The sequence below is a fragment of the Eucalyptus grandis genome, chromosome 4 (genome assembly GCF_016545825.1).
Source record: "Eucalyptus grandis isolate ANBG69807.140 chromosome 4, ASM1654582v1, whole genome shotgun sequence".
Lineage (NCBI taxonomy): Eukaryota > Viridiplantae > Streptophyta > Magnoliopsida > Myrtales > Myrtaceae > Eucalyptus > Eucalyptus grandis.
This window is the reverse complement of record NC_052615.1, coordinates 4,828,391-4,850,326: the sequence shown is the minus strand read 5'-3', so window position 1 is coordinate 4,850,326 and position 21,936 is coordinate 4,828,391. Positions and strand designations below refer to the sequence as shown.

The 21,936-nt window shown below is 37.6% G+C and overlaps 1 non-coding gene and 1 pseudogene across 1 annotated transcript; one reads left to right on the top strand and one right to left on the bottom strand.

Moving 5' to 3' along the window:
• LOC104440731 overlaps positions 1-21,936 on the top strand; it is a 49,398-nt pseudogene that overhangs the window by 9,533 nt on the left and 17,929 nt on the right.
• LOC120293036 lies at positions 533-639 on the bottom strand. Its single transcript, XR_005550696.1, has one exon. It is a non-coding gene; the product is annotated as a small nucleolar RNA R71 (small nucleolar RNA).

The window sequence follows — 21,936 nt, the reverse complement described above, 5'->3', positions numbered from 1 at the left end:
GCTTTTGTTTTGTTTTATTTTTCATGGTGTACATCAGTTTATGACACGTAGCCAACAAGGGAAACTTGTTGAGCTTGATCCAGAAATCGACCGTACATTCAAAAGATGACTAAGAGAACAGAGAAATCAGGCTAAGATGGCAGACAGTGAGAATAAAAATCCACGTAGACTCTTAAGAGATTATGTTGCGCCAACAATTCAAGGCACCACATCAAGTATCAGAAGACCTGCAATTCAAGCAAACAACTTTGAGATTAAGCCGTCACTCATTCAGATGCTTCAACAATCAGTTCAATTCAGTGGGCTACCAAGCGATGATCCAAATGCTCACATCGATGCTTTTCTTGAAATCTGTGACACCATTAAATATAATGGAGTTACATATGATGCTATTAGATTGAGATTATTTCCATTCTCTCTTAGAGACAAAGCTAAGAGTTGGCTTTCTTCTCTTCCCCGGGATCAATTACTACATGGAATGATATGGCTCAGAAATTTCTTGGTAAGTTCTTTCCACTTGCAAAGTCTGCGAAGATGCGTAACGATATTACTAATTTTATGCAGATGGATAATGAATCATTATATGAAGCATGGGAAAGATTCAAAAAAAATTCTTAGGAGATGCCCACATCACGGATTACCCGTATGGATGCAAGTACAAACTTTTTATAATGGCTCTAGTGCAAATCTTCGTTCTATGATTGATGCAGCTGCAGGGGGGACTTTAAATAATAAAACACCAGAAGAAGCCTACAATCTATTAGAGGAGATGGCGTCCAATAGTTATCAGTGGCCTACTGAGAGATTACCAATGCGAAAAGTTAGCGGAGTTCATGAAGTGGATGCTTTTGCTGCAATTGCTACACAATTTGAAGCAATCAACAAAAAGCTTGATAATATGAGTGTTTCAGCCATGAAAATTCATAATTTGACATGTGATTTTTGTGGTGGGGGACATGTTAGCACAGAGTGTCGTGGTAGGTAATACTTTCAAACAACCTAGTGAAAATTCTAACTTTGTTGGGAATTTTAACAGGTCACTGAAATAATCCCTACTCCAACACATACAATCCGGGATGGCGCAATCATCCAAATTTTTCATGGAATAATCAGAATGTGACGAGACCACCTGGATTCAAACAATCAGAAGAGACAAAGTCAAATTTGGAAGACATAGTCACCAAACTTGCTAATACGACTCATGACTTCCTCAAAAGCACGGATGTGAGATTTCAAAATCAAGAGGCTTCAATCAGAAATCTGGAGATGCAAGTGGGTCGGTTAGCAAGCATGATGTCAGGAAGGCAACAGGGTTCTTTGCCGAGCAACACAGAGAAAAATCCATTTGAAAACATAAAGGCTATTACCCTGAGAAGTGGTAAACAAGTGGGAGAAGAAGAGATTGTCAGAGACAAGGAAGAGGTGGTTAATAAACAATCAAAGGAGACAAACAAGAGTAAACTTTTTCCAGATAATCCCAAGCCATATGTGCCGCCAATTCCATTCCCTCAGCGACTCCAGCAGCACAAAATAGATAAGCAATTTTCTAAATTTCTTGATGTATTTAAAAAAAATTGCACATTAACATTCCTTTTGCAGATGCTTTAACGCAAATGGCTAGTTATGCAAAAAATTTGAAGGAGATTTTGGCAAACAAAAGGAAGCTGGAGGATTATGAAACTGTGAAGTTAAATGAGGAGTGTTCAGCCATCCTACAAAACAAATTACCTCCGAAATTAAAAGATCCAGGGAGTTTTACTATTCCTTGCACTACTATTGGGGATTCTTACTTTGAAAAAGCATTATGTGATTTAGGTGCAAGTATTAATCTGATGCCTTATTCAGTTTTCAAGAAATTAGGATTGGGTGAGGTAAAAGCAACCACGGTGTCACTTCAACTGGCTGATCGATCAATTAAATATCCGAGAGGTATTGTGGAAGATATTTTGGTAAAAGTTGACAAATTTATCTTTCCTGCAGATTTCATAATTCTTGACAGGGAGGAAGATTTGAGATACCACTTATCTTAGGTCGACCTTTTCTAGCAACAGGAAGAGCTCTTATTGATGTACAACAGGGGAAGTTGATCCTTAGAGTTCAAGATGATCTTGTTTTATTTAATGTTTTTAAAGCAATGAAATATCCATCTAATGATAATTCTTGTTTTAGAGTTGAGACAGTTGACAAGTTGGTGAATAAGGTTTTTCAGGAAAATATTTTTGAAGATCCACTTGAAGCATGTCTGATTCAACTCAGAGACAAAGATATTCAGAATGAGGAGATAAAGGAGTACGCAAATTTCATGGAGGCAATTCCACCATATTCAAGGCAAAAGGCAATTAAATTTGAGGAGTTGGGACAACACATTACAAAGCCTAAACCATCAATTGAAGAGCCTCCAATTCTTGAACTCAAACCCTTACCTTCTCATTTGAAATATGCTTATTTAGATGGAGTTTCTTCTTTACCGGTAATTATATCTTCTTTGACAGATTTGATGGAGGAGAAATTGCTCAGAGTATTAAGAGAGCATAAATGTGCAATTGGATGGAAAATAGCTGATATCAAGGGAATTAGTCCTTCAATTTGCATGCACAAAATTTTGATGGATGAGCAATATAAACCCACTATCCAACCTCAAAGGCGTTTGAACCCGAAGATGCAAGAAGTAGTGAAAGCTAAGGTAATTAAGCTACTTGATGCAGGTATCATCTATCCTATCTCTGATAGTTCTTGGGTAAGTCCTGTGCAAGTTGTGCCAAAGAAAGGTGGTATGACTGTTCAGATAAATGACAACAATGAATTGATTCCAACTAGAACAGTTACCGGGTGGCGTGTGTGTATGGATTATAGAAAATTGAATGATGCCACTAGAAAATATCACTTTCCTTTACCATTTATTGATCATATGTTAGAAAGAATTGTTGGGCATGAATTTTATTGCTTTCTGGATGGATATTCATGGTATAATCAGATTCCTATTGCACCGGAAGATCAAGAGAAAACTACTTTTACTTGTCCTTATGGTACTTTTGCTTTTAGAAGAATGCCCTTTGGTCTTTTTAATGCACCAGCTACTTTTCAAAGATGCATGATGGCTATTTTCTCTGATATGGTTGAAAAATATATTGAGATTTTCATGGATGATTTTTCTGTTTTTGGCCTATCATTTGATTCTTGTTTAAATAATTTGGCCTTGGTCTTACAAAGATGTGAGGAGACTAACCTTATTTTGAATTGGGAGAAGTGTCACTTTATGGTGCAGGAAGGAATAGTGCTCGGGAATAAAATTTCTCAAAACGGAATAGAAGTCGATCGAGCCAAAGTGGAGGTCATTGCAAAATTACCTCCGCCAACATACGTGAAACTTGTCAGAGGATTTTTGGGGCATGCAGGATTTTACAAGCAATTTATAAAAGATTTTTCAAAAATTGCTAAACCTCTTTCTAATCTTTTGGAAAAAGATGCTCTTTTTAATTTTTCCGTTGAATGCATGCAGGCTTTTAACACTTTAAACGAGAAGTTAATATCAACACCAATTATGGCAGCACCAAATTGGGATTTACCTTTTGAGCTGATGTGTGATGCTAGCGATTCTGTAGTAGGAGCTGTTTGGGACAAAGGAAGAATAAAAAATTTCGAACCATATACTATGCCAGTCGAACCTTGTCAGGTGCACAATTGAATTATCAACAACAGAAAAGGAACTTCTAGCGGTAGTATTTGCTTTTGATCAATTTTGTTCTTATTTAATTGGTCCAAAAGTTATAGTTTATTCTGACCACTCTACTCTTAAGTATCTGCTTGAAAAGAAAGAATCAAAACCCAGGTTGATCAGGTGGATTCTATTGCTGCAAGAACTTGATTTGGAAATCAAAGATAAGAAGGGGACTGAAAATCTAATTGCAGATCACTTATCAAGAATTCCAAACTCAAAGGAAGAGGTAAGACCAATTTTGGAAGAGTTCCCTGATGAGAAAATTATTTCCATCATGTCCACAAAAATTCCCTGGTACGCCGACTTTGTAAATTATTTGGTAAGTAATGTTCTTCCTCCTGAATTATCATATCAATAGAAGAAAAAATTATTTTCTAATGTTAAAAATTATTTTTGGGAAGAACCTTTCTTATTTAAAGTATGTGCATATCAGGTCATAAGGAGATGTGTTCCAGATGAAGAGAAGGCAAACATTCTACATCATTGTCATGATGGAGAGGCAGGTGGCCATTTTGGTGCCACAAAAACTGCAGCTAAGATTTTACAATCTGGATTTTATTGGCCTACACTTTTTAAAGATGCATACTTCTATGTAGCTTCATGTGATAGATGTCAAAGAACTGGAAATATTTCAAGAAAAAATGAGATGCCTTTAAACAACATTATTGTGTGTGAATTATTTGATGTTTGGGGTATTGATTTCATGGGACCCTTTACACCTTCTTATGAAAATTTATACATTTTAGTGGCTGTGGAGTATGTGTCTAAGTGGGTAGAAGTTGTAGCATTGCCAACAAATAATGCTAAGGTTGTGGTGAAATTTTTGAAGAAAAATATTTTTACCCGATTCGGCACTCCTAAGGCAATCATAAGTGATAGGGGGACACATTTTTACAACAAGTAATTTGAAGCACTTTTGAGTAAGTACGGAGTCACACATAAGGTTGCAACCCCTTATCATCCTCAGACTAGTGGTCAAGTAGAGATTTCAAATAGGGAAATCAAGAGAATTTTAGAAAAAACAGTGAATGCCTCTAGGAAAGATTTGTCAATAAAACTTGATGATGTACTTTGGGCCTATAGGATAGCGTTCAAAACTCCAATTGGAATGTCTCCTTTTAGGCTAGTATTTGGAAAGGCTTGTCATTTACCAGTGGAATTAGAGCATAAAGCATATTGGGCATTGAAATTTCTGAATTTTGATATGCAGTCTGCAGGTGAAGAAAGATTATTGCAACTGAATGAATTGGAGGAATTTTGCAATGAGGCTTATGAAAATTCTAAGTTGTACAAGGAGCGTACAAAAAGATGGCATGACAAGCACATATTTAGAAGAGAGTTTAAAATTGGTCAAAAAGTCTTACTTTATAACTCTCGTCTTAAACTTTTTCCATGAAAATTGCGATCTAGATGGTCTGGTCCTTTTACAGTTACACAGGTATTCCCATATGGAACAGTTGAAGTTGCGCATGACACTGAGGGCACATTCAAAGTGAATGGTCAACATTTGAAGCCCTACTTTGAAGGTGGTTACAACAAGCAGAAGACCACCATTGAACTTCATCCTTTAGAATAGCGACATCTGAGATAGTTTGGCTGAAAACTATAAAGCAAGCGCTTCTTGGGAGGCAATCCAAGCATTTTAATTATTTTTTATTTATTTTTAAGTTTATGTTTTGTTAAAAAAAAACATATTAACTTTTCTCTGTTTTATCCAGGTTAATTTTTAGGGAGCACCTTTCAAGAGTTTAATCATCACGGTCATCTATGGACTTATCCTACAACCAGGGGAGTTTTCTTCTTCATATTCTATTTTTCGCATTGAAGACACTGCTTCATTCAAGTTTGGGGGGAAGACAAATTTTTGGATAATTTTTTATCATTATTGCTTTCCTGGTTGTGAATTTTTGCGATTATTAGGAAAATTTAAATTTTATTTAAACTTGCAATTGAGGTGTGAGTTAATCTTAATTCTGATTATGTTGATCCCCTTACTGAGCACTAAAAGTCCTTACTTTTTGAATTATGTGTAAATCTAGAGAACATTCATGTGAAATATGTGATTTTCTTAGATTTCACCCAAATCTTAAAATTTGTTTGATTTTCTCTTGAGGCGAAATCCTAAGCTAAATCTAACTAAGAAAATGATATAGGCAGTTTTTGGATCGATTGAGCCTTTCAAGCCAACCCTATTTATTTACCCCTAGTCACCTCGTTGAGCCTTAATTATTACCCAATTTTTCATTGGCACCCATATATGTTCAGCCTAGCCGTAATCAAATTATATCCTTATCCCATGCCCTATGAACACGTTGATTTTTCTTTTGGGATAAAAAAATTATTTGAGCTTGATAGAAATTTGGGAGGAATGATGGAGTAAAAAGAAGAAAAAAAAATGATTACAGTGGTTGTGTGAGGTGTATTGTCAAAAAAAAAAATTTGCTTTTATGGTTCCCTATCCAACTTTCAATTGAGTGAGCCTTTTGGATACTCAATGGGTTGGAAATTTTCATGTTATATTAGGAGGGACTTTGGGAGAAACTCCACCATAAAGCAATTCAAAAAAAAGGGAAAAAAAAAGGCGAAAGAAAAAAAAAAGGAATGGTGATATGTGGTGTCAGAAAAATTATCTTGAAGGGGTGAAATTGGACAGTGACATTGGCTCTAATTAGATCCTAGAAATCAACATGTTGATGGGTGATTTGAGCTTAAAATTGACATTATCTCACCTTTAGCCCAGCCTTACATTACAACCCGAGAAAAGTCCTATTGATTTTTGGTTGGATGATTAGCTTACATTAGTGGAGAGAGGAATGAAAAGCAAACTTATGAGATTTGGTCATAATATTTTAGAATTTTTGAGAGGTTACATGTTAATGTGAATTATTCTAGATTGCATATAATTCGAAAAAGATGAGGACTCTCACACACACACTTGGATCATATAGTTAGAATTGGTCTTAACTTATAAATCGATTTCAATGTTTGAATGAAATTTGTGTTTTTCTTTGAATTGTGAATTTGAGCAATTATAGAAAGATGTCATGGAGAAGGTTGTTAGGTTGAGTATGTGTTATGTCTTACTTTTGCTCGAGGACTAGCAAAATGTTAAGTTTTGGGGTTTGATAACTCTATAAAAATAGGGTTATTTGACCTATTTTAGGCGGTAATTAATGCATTATCTGTGGAAAAATATTTGGATTTCCTTCTGATTATTTGAATTTTCCTTGTTTATGCAGAATAATGAGATATGAAGAGGATAAGGAAAATAATGGTAACTATCAGGAATTCAAATAAAAGCAGCAGTGAAAGATGGATATCAAATCAGGAAATTCTTGATTTTGTTCCCTAATGTTATCTGCAAGCGTTGGGAGATAGATATCTTGGATATATCCTATAAATAGAGACAGAGAGAGCAGCTAGGGTTTTTTGGGGGGAGAGTTAGATCGTTTTCCATTGTTCTGAGAGTTTTTCAAGTATTTTGAAGAGAAGACAAAAGTGGTAACATAATTCTTGTTCTTTGATTCAAGATGCTGGGTTTGATTTATATTTTTACTTTTTCTTCTACTATGTTCTAATTTTTTTTGTTAGGGCTACGATGTAGCCTAACCATGATGATGTGAATTTCATGATTTTTATGTTTTACAATTGATTTCATTCATGTGAGTTATATATTATTACATTTAATGTTTTTGAGTAACTGGCCACCACTTAAATGATCTGATATGCATGTTTGAGACTGAGGTGATAATATGCAATTGCTCATTATAATATATAACCATGAATTAAACGTGGATAGAAATATACTGTGTTATTTGTGTAACTTTCGGTGATAAGGTGATCCAAAAGACTCATTGTAAACCGGGAATATTCATAGTTTTTAATGTACTCATGTTTATTTTAATTCACATAGAGATATAGTGGATTAATAAGCTGAGTAGGTTTGCTATACCTAGAGATAGGATAGTAAATAGGTTAGGAAATTCCGCTATCACATGTTTGATATCGTTCTTTTATTCACAATAATATGAAATTCATATCTAGTGGTTATGGTAAAATCGGATGCTCTAACATATTTATCTGATTGATTTTACTGCATTTAGTCTTCAAAGTCTTCAAGTTTCGTTTTTAATTTATTCTTAATTATATTTTGATCTGTTAGATAAATTTTAGAATTAATCTATTTTAGTATTTAATTAGTTATTAATCATCGATCTCCGTGGGACAATACTTTATCTCATCATTATATTACTTGTTCGATACGTGCACTTGCGTTTAGAATTTTACGAACAACCCACGTCTGTTGTCCGCTTCAAATATATGAGGATCCACTTCACAGCTTTCCAATGAGCTTTATCAAGACGCTTTATATAGCGACTAACCACGCTCACAGCTTGTGAAATATCAGGCCTAGTGCACACCATAGCATACATAATACTACCCACGACACTAGAATAAGGAACACGGGACATATGCTCCTCCTCATCCTCAGTCTGCGGTGATAATTTATCTAAAAGTTTAAAATGCTTCGCTAAAGGTATACTTACAGATTTCGCTGGCTGCATATTAAAACGTGCCACGATCTTCTCAATATATTTCTTTTGAGATAGACGTAAAACTCCTACAGCCCTGTCACGAAAAATCTCCATATCCAATATTTTATTTGCAACACCTATATCTTTCATCTCAAATTCAGCGTTTAACTGCCTCTTCAGCACATCAATATCAAACATATTCTTAGCTGCTATTAGCATATCATCAACATATAAGAGTAGATAAATCAAATAACCATTCTTCAATCTCCTAAAGTAAACGCAGCTATCCATCTGACTTTTTGAATAGTCTTGACTAGCCATGAAAGCATCAAAATGTTTATACCACTGCCTATGAGACTGTTTCAGCCCATACAAAGATTTCTTTAACAAGCAAACATGATCTTCCTTACCCGGAATAGCAAAACCCTCTAGTTGCCTAATGTAAATCTGCTCCTCCAACTCACCGTGAAGAAACACAGTTTTCACATCTAGCTACTCTAACTCGAGATCCTGCGAAACAACTAAGGCAAGTAAAACACGAATAGAAGTATGTCTTACCACAGGAAAGAATGCCTCATTGTAGTCAATGCCCTCACGCTTATATCCTTTCGCCACAAGTCTCGCCTTATACCTCGCTGCCTTGACACCATGAATGCCCTCTTTCCATTTGAAAACCCATTTACTTCCAACAATCTTTTGGTTCTTGGGTACTTTGACCAGCTCCTATGTCTGATTTCGATGGAGTTATTCCATCTCTTCACTCATAGCCCCTAGCCATTGTGATAACTCCGAACTAGCCATCGCCTTAGAGTAAGACGAAGGCTCATCTGTCACCACTTCATCACCTACAGTTAATGCATAAGCAATATATGTATAACCATAACGTACCGGTGGTTTAATTTGCCTTCTCTCTCTATCTGCGGCTATAGTCTACTGTGGCTTTGTTAGTTGTTCACTATCACCGACTTCAGGAACTATGGCTTCATCTGTAGTCTCAACATCTGTTACCTTCGAGGTCTCAAGAGTCTCCACCTCTCTAATGACACCATGATCTGTCTTCTCTACTAGTTGTGTCTTAGACTCCTCTTTTGAAGCATTGCAGTATCATCGAAGATCACATCTCTGCTGATTAGAAAACCGGGTGATCTGGGATCAGTGCACCACAGCCGGTAGCCTTTCACCCCATGTGCATAACCCAGAAATATGCACTTCTTTGCCCTCGGCTCAAGCTTACCGTCACTCGTATGAGCATACACAAGACATCCGAATATACGTAATCCGGAATAATCAACAGGTTTCCCCAACCATACTTTCTCAGGAGTCTTCCACTCGATAGCAGATGATGGAGATCGATTAATCAGGTAACATGACATGTTCACTGCTTTAGCCCAAAATTCATTGCCAAGTCCTACATGCGAAAGCATGCATTGAGCTCGCTCAAGCAAAGTTCTGTTCTTCCATTCTGCCACACCATTCTGCTGTAGTGTCCCAAGTACTGTGCGGTGTCTTACAATACATTCTTTCTCGCAAAACTTAGTAAAATCTTTACCACAGAACTTCATGCCATTATCGGTTCTCAGGCACTTGATTTACTTATCTGATTGCTTCTCAATCAATGCCTTAAATTTCTTGAACCAATCAAACACTTCATATTTGTGTTTTAGAAAGTAAATCCATACCTTCCTCGAATAATCATCAATAAAAGTTAGCATATATCGGGCACCTCCTTTAGAAGGAACTGAAGACGGGCCCCGAACGTCTGAATGAATATATTCAACTGGTCGTTTGGTCGAATGAATAGCTGTTGTAAACTTAACTCGGTGCTGCTTCCCATAAATGTAGTGCTTACATAAGTCCAGTTTTCCTGTTTTTTGACCCTTCAACAACCCCTTTTCACTTAGCATCGTCATACCTGCCTCACTCATGTGCCCTAAACGCATATGCCATAATTGAGTCAAGTCAGAATCTGACTCACTTGATGAAACTGCAGCGGTTCCGATCACAGTCTCTCCCAATAGATGATAAAGAGTATTCGCTTTCTTTCCCTTCATCACTGTCATGGCACCTCTAGAGATCATCAGTACTCTACCTTCAACGGTGTACCTGCACCTGATGTCATCGAGTGTCCCCGGAGAAATAAGGTTCTTCTTGAGCTTCAGTACATGCCTCACATCTGTCAATGTGCGGACCACCCCATCGTGCATCTGAATTCAAATTGTTCCTATCCCCACAGCCTTACAAATTGCATTATTCCCCAAAAGAACCCCACCACCATCTGCAGCTTGGTAAGTAGTAAACCAGTTCTTATGAGGCGTCATGTGATAAGAACACCCCAAATCTAGCATCCATTCGTCTCCTGACAAAGTAACAGTCACATATAAGACAGCTTCTACATCACTAGTGCTCCCCTCAGCAGCGTTTGCCACATTGCTTGTGGCATTCTGCTTATCAACTTTATTCCTCCGCTTTGGACAATCTCTCCTGATGTGCCCCTCCTCATGACATTCAAAGCACTTCACGCGTCCCTTGGACTTTCTATCACGTGATTTTGATATGCTTTTACCTCTGCTGCTACTAGGCTCTCAATGTTGTTCTCTACCCTGAATCGTCAGTGCTTGCGCTGCTCCTTTTGCCAAACCGTCATCTCGCAACTTTTTATGCCACTCCTTAGAGAATAAGGCGAACTTTACCTCTTCTGAGGTAATTGTAGTACGCCCCTGCAACAATAAATCAGTAAAGTGCTCCCATGACTCTGGTAAAGAGGCTAACAACATCATGCCCTGTTCTTCATAATCAAGTATCTTACCGACGTTCTTTAGATCCAACATGAGTTTATTAAATTCATCTAGGTGGGTTCTAATAGACGTACCTTCAGTATATCTAAACTGAAACATCTTTTTCAGCATATACAAGCGATTGTTCAAACCTTTCTTCACATAAAGTGCTTGAAGTTTTGCCCATAATGTTGCGGCATCCTTCTCCTTTATAACCTCTAGTAAGACCTCATCCGACAAATTTAACAAGATTATGTTATTTGCTTTTTGCATAAGCTCTATCCTCTTTGAGGCTTTCATTATAATCAGCAACTCATCTTCGCCATTTAGTGCTTTAGCCAAACCTTGTGTTGTCAATAAAGCCTGTATCTTGATGCTCCATAACACAAAATTATTTCTCCCATCAAACTTCTCAATCTCATATTTCCTCTCAAACATAATTGCAATAACAGAATTTCCAGATAATAATTAGACAAGCAAAAGCCCCAAATCACAATCAAGAAATCCAACCCCAAGCCCTGATACCAATTGTTGGGATATAATACGCGGAAACGACGGGATTTTGTAATTTACGTCAACGCGAAATCGCAAAAAAAATAAACAAGAAAAATAAGGATACCAGAAATTTACGTGGTTCGGTCAAAATATCAGTACCTACGTCCACGGGGAGAGCTAACAACAAATAATCCACTAAAATCGGAGAATCAGAGTTTACAATCGCTCAATCGCTCAAATATTTTCCACACCTAAATTTAACCCCAAACCCTAAGTGTATAAATAACAAATCGCATGGGTATAAACTCACGGTACAAAATTACCACGTTATAAAACTCTCTACGTACGGCTTCGCGAGACTTCAAGATCTTGCGGCTTTTCTTCAAGCGGCGTGGACGTGCACGGCTTCTCACGTACGTAGGGCTTCCGCAACAATTTTCGGAAGAAGGAAAAAAGAAGACCTGCTCGATGCTTTTATACATGGGTGTGTGTGTGCCCAAGGTCAAAACTTTGACCTTGGGCCCCACCACTTCCCTTCTTCACGTGCAGGATGTTTCCTCTTTTCTCTCATCGGCTAAAAGGAACGAAACTTGTGTGTGCTGGGCTCCACGAGGACAACAACTTTTAGCAATAATTCCGAAGAAAGAATTCGTACACATGTGCCCATATTTTCTTTTTCTTTTTGAAATCCCTTCACAAGTCCAACAAATTTCAAAGAGTCATAATTTAACAGTTCGAAATTTCAGGAAAAAAATTATCAGAAGAAAAATTTGAAAAACGAAAGAAAATAGAAAAGGAAAGAGAAAAGAAATAAAATAAGATTAATGGTATTATTTCTCTCTCTCCCTCTCTTCTTTTTCTCTTTCTTTTCTCTCTCTCTCCTCCCCTCCCCCTTCGTGCGAGCACCCCACCAACCGCCTACCACCCCTTGCCAATTTCAAATTGGTTTCTTCTTCTCTCTCTCTCTCTCTTTTTCTTTTTCTTTTTCTTGACCAGTCAAACACCTTACCTTCTTCTCTCTCTCTTATCTCTTCTTCATTCTCTCTCTCGACATGTTCTCTCTCTCTCACTGTTTGAACGAAAGCAGAAGCAGAAGCCGCAAGAAGATAGGAGCAGCTCCGCGTCGTCGCCCGCGCTCCGCCACCCGCACGTCGCCCGTGTGCTCCCCCGCCCGCCGCTTGCCTCCGCCTCTCCTTCACCCCCTTCAGCCACCGTTGAAGCTTTCTTTTTTTTTCTTCCCCTCCGTTCCGCGCGAAGACCAACAAAGACAGAAGCGGAAGCAGCCGCGAACGTCGCCTGAAGAACAGCTCGCCAGACCACCGTCTGCTCCTCCGCTCGCCGCTGTTCCGCCGTTCACGCGTGCGCCCCCCACCGAGCTGCCGTTCGTCCCTCTCCGCATGCCAATCCAGCGTCGTCCAGCTCCAGTCGCCTCTGCCCAGCCCCTGTTCGACCACCACCGGCGGTTGCCCGACCATCTCCAGCCACCGTTCAAACCCACCGGAGCTTCCCGCGCCCTCCACCGACCTTTCCTCGCCACCCTAGCCACCGGACCAGCCTCGACCAGCCTAGAACAGCAACCCAGCGAGTGGGTATCCAGCGACTTCGAGCTTGCTTTTGGGCCGTTTCCGGGCCCCAAACCCAAGACCTGTTTTGAGGTTTATTGTTCCTCGCATCGTCCCCGTTGGATTGATCCGACTTGCGCGCGATTCCGGTGAGTAATCTCACTAATCCCGGCTTAGTTTGCTAATTATGCTTAGGGGTAGGTTATGTTTAATTAAATGCAATTAGGTGGTTAGATTAGAATAGATTAGTGATTATTAGTTAATTGTGATGCAAATTAGACAAATTGAATATGTATTTAGCAAGTAGACATGATCTAATATTTATTGAGGGTAGCTCGGGATTTTTCAGACCCTTTATCAGGCTTTAATTTAACAATTCAGGTCTAAGTGGAATTTTTGGTATTTAAATATTATTTTTCGGAATTAAATTAATTAATTATTTATTTTCCAAAAATTCAACTGGGATGGCCAGTGACTGGAATATTATGCTGATGACCGTGGTGAAGTCCATTTATTTAATCGGGTTTTATTTTGAGCTAAATTGAAATTTTAATATTAATTATTTAATTTTCGAAATTATTTATTTATTTATTTATTTTTCAGAAATTAAGGTTGAGATGGCCGATGACCGAAATCTCGTGTTGATTGTCATGACACAGTCCATTTATTTAATTGAGCTTTAAATTGTATGGAATTGATTTAAATTGTGAATTTTAGGGTATGTCACTATTGAGTTGATTTGATTATTTGATTGAGAAATTGTTGGGCATTGGTTGTCAATATCGAAAGTAAGTTGGTAATCACCTGAAAGAAAATATGTGGGCTCGGTGAATTGGAATATCACCTGGAGAATGCACATGAGTTCAGTGGTTGAATATGTCATCTTGGCGAAGAGGCCGCCTGAGAAAATGCATGTAGCTCGAAGACTCGGTATGTCATCCTGGAGAATGCACGTGGCTCGGTGACAGAGTTTGGCATCTAAAATGGCACGTGGCTCGGTGAATTGATGCATCACTTTGGTGAGTTAGCATCTAAGAGAAGGCATGTGGGCCCGAGCATCGTAAAAAGAACACGTGACTTAGTGATCTAATACGTCACTTTGACGAACTAGTGCCTTAGAGAATGCACGTGAATCCAGTATTCGAGAATGACATCTAAAAGGGCATATGGCTTGGTGACCACCTTGGCAAAGAGGTCGCCTTAAAGAATGCACATGGGCCCAAGGTTTGAGGCATGTGGCTCGGAGACTTGGAATGTCGTCCTGGAGAATGCACGTGGCCTAGCTTTTAGATATTCCACCGTGAGGAATGATTTGGGTGACATGTAATCGACTAGTTCGATTTGTTTTTAGTAAATGGTTGCCTATTATGAATTGTACTAACTTGCAAGTGGAATCTAAGACTAAGGTAAGTCCTCTGACATGTGCGTGTTTAGGCAGCCTATAGTATAATGGTTTACTAATCAGGCCTTAGTGGGGTAGAACTTGCTGAGACGTAGTCTCATCCCGATTGTGGGACAACATTTCAGGATCCCGATGAAGAGCTGAAAATGAGGAATTTGAGAATGAGAACTTTGAGGTAAAATCGGAGGAGAAGAATTTTTGGAAGAAGAAGATAATACCGAGAGGGATCTGGAGTACAACCTGGATGGATTGAGATTCTATCTTCTTTTGAGAACTCCATTTTGATGTGAATAGAGTTAGAGTAAAAATGTGTGAATAGTTGTAAAGTACTCTGGTTTGGGGGTGAGCATGGTCCGGGTTGGTCCGGGCTACCCTCTAACCCTAGGACCCACCCGTACAGTGTCGGTCCTCAATTTTTAAGACCAAGGACCGACCCTATTGAGCTTGGGACCAAAGACCAAACCGACCCAATGGGTTTGGTCCGGTTCTAGGGTCAACCCGGGACCGATTGATAATTCTTTTTCATCTTATTTTTTATACTCCATCAAAAAGAAAATCTACAAATTCAAATTATACATCCATCGATAATGTGGCATTGTGCAACTAAACTATAAATACCAATACATATTTAGCAAATTTAAGATGACACAATAATAGAAATTTCGCACTGCTAACCGCTCTTCAAGATATGGGACAAGATAGAAAGTTCTTGTAATCATCTATCTTTAATATTCATAACATTATATGCAAAAGCGTTTTCCTGCATTTGATCATGTAGAGTCCACTCAACCAAAAAATAAGCTTCACATCACTTGACTAGTAAATCACCGTAGCAACTGCAGTACTACTCTACTATTAAAAAACTTATACCATTTGACGCAAATTGAAAAGCAAAGTATAGCTACAATTCATTAGTAAAATACAATTAAACCATAAAAAGTTCAAAATACTTAATATAAACCATGAATATATAACTTCACATCTTGTTAATTCACTTAAACTTCTAAATACTTGAAAACAAAACAAACGACACTTAATTAATACTCAACAAAAGTTTTAAATTGAAATTACTATTAATGCTATTGATAGAACATCTCAATATAATATAATATAACAAACATTTTACTTAGGTTTGAATATATAAAATAATTATATAATATAATATAATGTAATATAATATAATATAATATACGGGGGGTTGGTCCGGGGTTGGACCGACCCAAAATTCTTAAGGCCGAGGACCAACCGCGGTGTTGGTCCCGAATTTCAGACCAAGGACCGACCCAGTTCCCTTGAGAACCGGACCAGGACCAGCAGGGTTGGGTCGGTCCAGGGTCGGTCCAAGGTCGACCCTAGACCATTGCTCACCCCTACTCTAGTTTATGTTTTGTATAAAAATTTGGTTATAAGTTTCAATATGAAAAATATGGCCTTACTTTTCTATCCCATCGATTTACTGTCTAGAGATTTATAACTGCTTCCGCATATGCTTAAGAAATGAAAGGGTCGGCGATACATAGTCTTGGGATATCGCATTATAAAATCAACCAATAGATAATGATATGTGCGTGCCCGAGAATCGAGACGTGACAAAACATTTGAAAATTAAAGAAGATGTGTTCAAATTAAAATGTTACAAATGGCTTAATTCTGAAGTAGATGGCCAAATAAATGAAATGAGTCATCAATGCTATTAATGGACTAATATTAATATTAACGATGTCATGCATGATGTCAACGCTAGGCTTAGTTTAATGTCATCAATGGTGGGTAAAGATAATTGTTGGAATGAAGAGAGGTGGCACAAATTAAAAAGTAATAAGTGGATCAACTACACAATTTCCAACTACATAGTTTCCAACATAGATGTTTCATCAAGTTACTAAAAAATCTAGCAAATAGTACATGAACATGGAAATCGGTGCCCGTTCTAAACAATTGGTAAATCCTAAAAATATTTTGAACCCACTATAATTATTAGTGAATAATACCAAATGCTCGGAAAATTTTAATTTGGTAAATTTAAAACTTGAAGAATCACGAAATACATAATTCAAAGCATATCGGTTCATATCTACAACTAAAAGGGTGGTGAATAAATTACCATCATTCTATATTACCACATAGATGTCAACACTTGTCAATTTACTTTTAACAAATCGAGCTCCGAGCAATTACAATGGCAGAAAATCGTCCTAATACCTTCCACACCCCATAAAATTGATGACGTCCATTCATATCCGAAATTCCAAACTAAATGATACTGAAGTTTATATCCTAGATATTATCAACAAAGATGAAAAATTCCGGATGTCACAAAAAGATTGAGAGAATATCCTAAGGAGAACCATGACACCCTCTAAATTCAAACTATTGCTATCAATTAATGCATTTAGAATTCTCAAACATCTCACAACAGTGCAAGATACAATATAACAAATCAATCTAAGGGAGGTTGCACCCTAATGGATATCTCTAAAGTAGAACCATGACACCCTCTAAACCCAAACTATTGCTATCAATTAATGCATTTAGGCTTCTCAAATCTTTCACGACACCGTAGGATATAATATAACAAATCAATCTAGGGGAGGTTGCATCCTAATGATCTATGAGCTCAAGAAATTCATAAAGAAAAACCTTGGGACGTTGCCCATCTGTAAAGAAGAGGATAGTGAATCAAGAGACTAAAAAATCCGAATGATTATAATGGACTCCTAAAGAGAATGCCCCTCGCGGCCTTCGTCAATTTGTATGATTGTAAGTCCAAAATATAGTGAGTAATGCCATAAACTAATCACGTTGCGGCTAATGTGAGAGGGCCACCTACGTTCTGACCAAAAAAAAAAAAAAAAATGGGCTGCCTACGTAAGTGGTGACGCACTAGCGCCAAAATGTCGTTGTCTGTATCGGTCCCCCTCTCCTTTTCTTCTTTTGAAAAACGTCAGACTTCCAATGTCCTGTTTTTGACCCTTGTTTCCATCCTTTTTCCTCTTTTTTTAATTCCCTTTTTCTTGGTGATGATTCATCCGCCGCACTCTTGTTGTCTCACTCAATGCCCTCGCCATGTATATAGCTCACGAGCCATTTCAACATGAAGCAGCTCCAGACAGTGTTGCAGGTCCTCCCTCCCTCCCTGTCCGAGTGTGTGTGTTTGTGGAGTTATATGTCCTTTCTCGTTTCTAATTTTGTTTGGGACGATTGTCTGGTGCTATGTTTGCGAGTTATGAGACTTCTAATTTCTTCTAGGTCGTAGTTCTAAGCTATGTAGCACAAACACTTTCTGGAAGTCTTTGTATCATATCCGACACTTCGACATGTGTCCGATATGCTCCGACACGTCTCGACATGCTCCCACACACGGTCAACGAGTGTCGAAAAATCCGACACATAGTCAACTCTCTCCAATACGCTCCGACATGCGAGTCCAGAATTCTGACAGACAATATCAATTTAAAAAATTTCTAATATTTGAGAGGGCAAAATATAAATATACACAAAAAAATTAATAAAAGAAGTAATAAAATTGCTATAAATATACACGCACGGGGTCAATTTTTTTTTCGATTTTGTTTTTTTATAATTGTTTTTGTTTTTTTAAATTTCTTTTACTATGCAAGAAGTAATAAAAAAATGCTATATATGATAAATAAATAAATTTAAAATATAATTTCAGCATTTTTCTTCAAACAATGTTTTTTTCCTCTAAGTTTTATGTATTATTGTAACAAATTAAAATAATGAATGATATTATTTAAGATTTTTCGTGTAAATTAATTCTAGGCTATTATTATTATTATTATTATTATTATTATTATTATTATTATTATTATTATATTTATATTTATATATAAAAATATATTTAATATATAACGTGTTGGTGTGTCGTGTCATGCCGTGTCGCATGTTGCGTGTTCATGTCGGTGCTACATAGGTTCTGAAGTCGAAGACATTTAACCAGCTTTTTAGGTGGGAACACTGTGACTTTGCTTGCAGTTCATTTTTCAATCTACATAAACTTAGTGACTTCTTGTGAGTTCGCCATAGCGGGTTTTCCTGCTTAACTTCTTCCAATTCCAAATTCCCTGCAGCATTCATGATGGACGTTTCCAAACGTGTGTATTGATTCTAGGGAATTTTTTGCTATGAGACTTCTGGGTGAATACAGTTGCATTTCTAACTGAAGCAGTTGCGATGGACTCTTTCTCTTGTAGGAAAGGCTCCATCTTCATTGCGATGCAAAAAAGGAATTACTTCATGAACTGTTGGATTGGTATTGCCGGCCGGTGGCGAATGGGATTTGGGCAAGGACTGCGGACAGTGCTTTCGGTGCGTACACACCTTGCGCCATTAATTCCTTGGTCATCTCCATATCCCATTTGGTTCTTCTGGGCCTCTGCTGCTACCGAATTTGGTTGATCAAGAGGACTTCGAAAGTCCAGAGATACCGTTTGAGGTCGAAATGCTACAACTATATGTTGGGATTGCTTTCTTTTTACTGCGTTGCCGAGCCTGTGCTGAGGTTGGTGATGGGCTTTTCGGTTTTCAATCTGGATGGTCAGACTATCCTCCTTCCATATGAGGTAGGAATTTTACTGTACCGTGTTCCTAGCTTCAACTCTCCAACGTAAACGTAATACTTTGTTGTTTGATGAACAATCTTGATTAGCTGGTTTTTTTTTTTTTTTTTTTAATGTGTGACCATGCACATCGAGGGACTCCCATATTGTAAACCATTAACAAACTTACATAGCTAGTTGCTCAACCCCAACCTAAATGAAAGCATTAGGCTGAAATTGTTTGCTAGCACGTTGACCGTCCTTTCTTTTTTTTTTCTGTTTCAACTGCTTTCTTTTGGAAGAAGCTTGGCTCCAGTAAATGCTCGTCAGAATGTAGCATTCCCCATTATGGCTCCATTCCGTGTGATGTGGAACTTAGCCTTTTGATAAAAGCCACAAAATGTTCCGTTTGATTTGCAAAAAATGTGGCGTTTTTGCAAAATATTTCTTGGAAAGCCATTTTTCAAGAAAATGTAATTTTTTTTTTCTGGTATTTGGCCGAAACCTAGAAATGAGTGGAAAATATTTTCCAGGAAATTTTTTTCTTTCATGCACTCTTTTTTCAACATTTATTATTATTTATTTTTTAAATATAATTTAAATTATTTTTATATTTAAAAATAATTTTAATTTTTTTTTCTTTGTTTTTGTCTTCCTCTTCTTTGGCCAGTGCCAGATTGGTGAGCCAGAGGCTCGCGCTCACCCTCTGGCAAGGCCCGAGCTTGCCTAGACGGTGAGCCAAGCGAGTGGGCTTGCCAAGGCCTCGAGCTCGCTGCTAACCAGATCATGAGCCTGGCCGGTTGCTAGCGATTGTCATGGTCGACGATCAGCCAAGCCAGGACTAAAAAATAAATAAATAAATAAATTAATTAAAAATTAAAAATTTAAAAATTAAAAATTCGATTTTTTTTTCTTTAAAAAAAAAAAAAGAAAAGAAAGAAAAGGGTAACATGAGTGTGAGATAAGAGGAAGTGATTGAGGAAATTTTTTTCCTCTTTCTCAAAAGTAGAAAACATTTTCCCCAACCCTTAATGGAAAACATTGCACATGTGGGCTTTTCCAATTTCCGTCCGTTCCAAGTTTAATCCTCTTTGAGCAAGCAAATCGACTACCATTTGTAGTTAAAACTTTCAAATCGCACAACTCTGTTTCTGCCACTACCATACCACGAATTTCCATGCCGTTTGCCCGCTAATGTCTGGTCATGATAGTTTGCAATCTGTGTTATACTGAAAGTCTTCAGAACACCAGTCTGTAACAATCTCAAATGATGCTGTTTACATTGGCTGGCAAACTGAGAGTCTAATAAGCTTTGTAATCACACCTCCGTTTTTCTTTGGCAGATGGTATCGTTAACCATAGAGTCTCTTGCTTGGTGCTTCATGCTAGTTATGATCAGCCTAGAAATGCACATTTACATTCGGGAGTTCAGATGGTACGTGCGCTTTGGAGTCATCTATGTTCTGGTGGGGGAAGCTGTGATGCTCAATCTCATCCTCTCAATGAGAGACCACTATCAGCATCATAGGTTAGTTTTTATCCTTTAGGAGACATTTAACATAACTGCTCAAATTTCAAATATCTATTTCGAATATCTACATCTCATATTCTCCTTATATACCCTTGGATACTAGTATAGTGATACTATTAGATGCTCTCTCTCTCTCTCTCTCTCTCTCTCTCTATCTTCAAGCTATGCAGATTGATGAAAACTGTTGAAAGAATTGACTTTTCGATTGTTAAAATACTATGGAGTGTGCATTTGTTCTCCTTGGTGACCACACTGCTTTACTGAAAATTATGTCATCACTTAATCATGGCGAAGGACATATTTGCAAGATTTTTCCCGTCCAGGTCCTGGAATACGGTTAAATTGCTTCTTAAACTGGTGCGTTTGGCTAGTTATAATATTTCATGTTACGCATCTTTCATACTATATATGTTAGTTTTGAAAGCATGTCACTGTTGATTTGCCATAATTAAGCCAACACCATGATCTCTCTGTGGGAATGTGAAACTAATTTTGATTGGTCGAAGATGATAGCCAGTTGTAGGTTGAGTTGCCTTATTCAATCTACTAGAATTGGAAATCTTTCTTGGAGAATTAAGAACCTTTTTGAAGCAGGTTGTTTGGTTACAATGTGTAACAGCATCGCATTGTTTTAGAGTTTAAGATCCATATTCAGTATGTTCCAGGATGGACCTAATATATTATCTTTTCTACTCCAGGTCTGCACTTTATCTGTGTATCAGCACGGTTTTTTGCCAGGTTACTTCTCTTTCAATAAACTGTTACTCCTAGACTCATCTGTTTATAACTTCCTAGCCTTTTGAACAAACTGCTCCTGTCAGGATTCATCAGTCAATAGATTTGATATGAACATTGGCAATTATTGAGATTTCTTTCTGTCATTGGTCAACTCGATCAAAAGAATTCTGATTTAATCTTCTTCTTTTTTGTGCTTCTTTCGATGAAGGTTATATTTGGGATTCTTCTTTCTGTCTATGTTCCGAATCTGGACCCTTGTCCAGGGTATACGATGATCCACACCGACCCTCTTGATAGTGTTGAATATGAGAATCTTCCGGAGGAGGAGCGAGTTTGTCCTGAAAGGCGTGTCAACATATTTTCCAGTGAGTAATACGTGAACTTCATTTTTTTATCCAACCGTTCAGCTTGTTTTTCATAAGATCTGACTAGTTCAGCTAGTCTCTATGCATTGACATGTCAAATTGCCCGCAATTTTCCAATAAGCAGTGATAATGAACTAATAATATGACATTTTCAGATTCTGTCTGCTTAATGAGTCCAATTTGCTTGTGTTTTTGCTTGCTTTCTAATGGTGGCATTTGTCTGTTGCCCCTTTGCGCATATCTTTTACTACCTGAAG